Genomic DNA, 471 nt, shown 5'->3' with positions numbered 1-471 from the left:
TCCGTCGTAGTCTAGGTGGTTAGGATACTCGGCTCTCACCCGAGAGACCCGGGTTCAAGTCCCGGCGACGGAATTCCATTTTTATTCTTCTAATAATAATTTAACTTTTGATGATGTCCCATGTATTGTGTTCTTATTACCTTTTGTGAACAAAGGCGATATGCTACAAACACTTAGCTTTAAGTTGTTTCGAACATGATTTGTGGACTGCCCCTAACCTTTACTGCCCATAGATCCTTTGAACTGAACAAACCTGCAAGCACTCAGTAGATCAGACAGTCCAGGGGAAAATTCAGTTGATGTGAAACAAGCTGGCCTGTTGACTGTACATGCCTCTCTGACTAACCCAACACTAACCCTGAAACTTATGAAGAAAAACAATGGGCTGAAGAAGCTTGTAACGATATCGTGTGGAAATCCTGAATATTTGTTCTGGCATGGTACAGGTAAATGATATGCTAACATCCCTTT

The 471-nt window shown here is 41.8% G+C and overlaps 1 non-coding gene across 1 annotated transcript; it reads left to right on the top strand.

Moving 5' to 3' along the window:
- Nucleotides 1–73, top strand: TRNAE-CUC (transfer RNA glutamic acid (anticodon CUC)). The gene has a single exon. It is a non-coding gene; the product is annotated as a tRNA-Glu (tRNA).
- The last annotated feature ends 398 nt before the right edge of the window (nucleotides 74–471 follow it).

This window comes from Triticum aestivum, chromosome 5D (assembly GCF_018294505.1).
Source record: "Triticum aestivum cultivar Chinese Spring chromosome 5D, IWGSC CS RefSeq v2.1, whole genome shotgun sequence".
Classification (NCBI taxonomy): domain Eukaryota; kingdom Viridiplantae; phylum Streptophyta; class Magnoliopsida; order Poales; family Poaceae; genus Triticum; species Triticum aestivum.
This window is presented reverse-complemented; position numbering and strand designations above follow the sequence as displayed.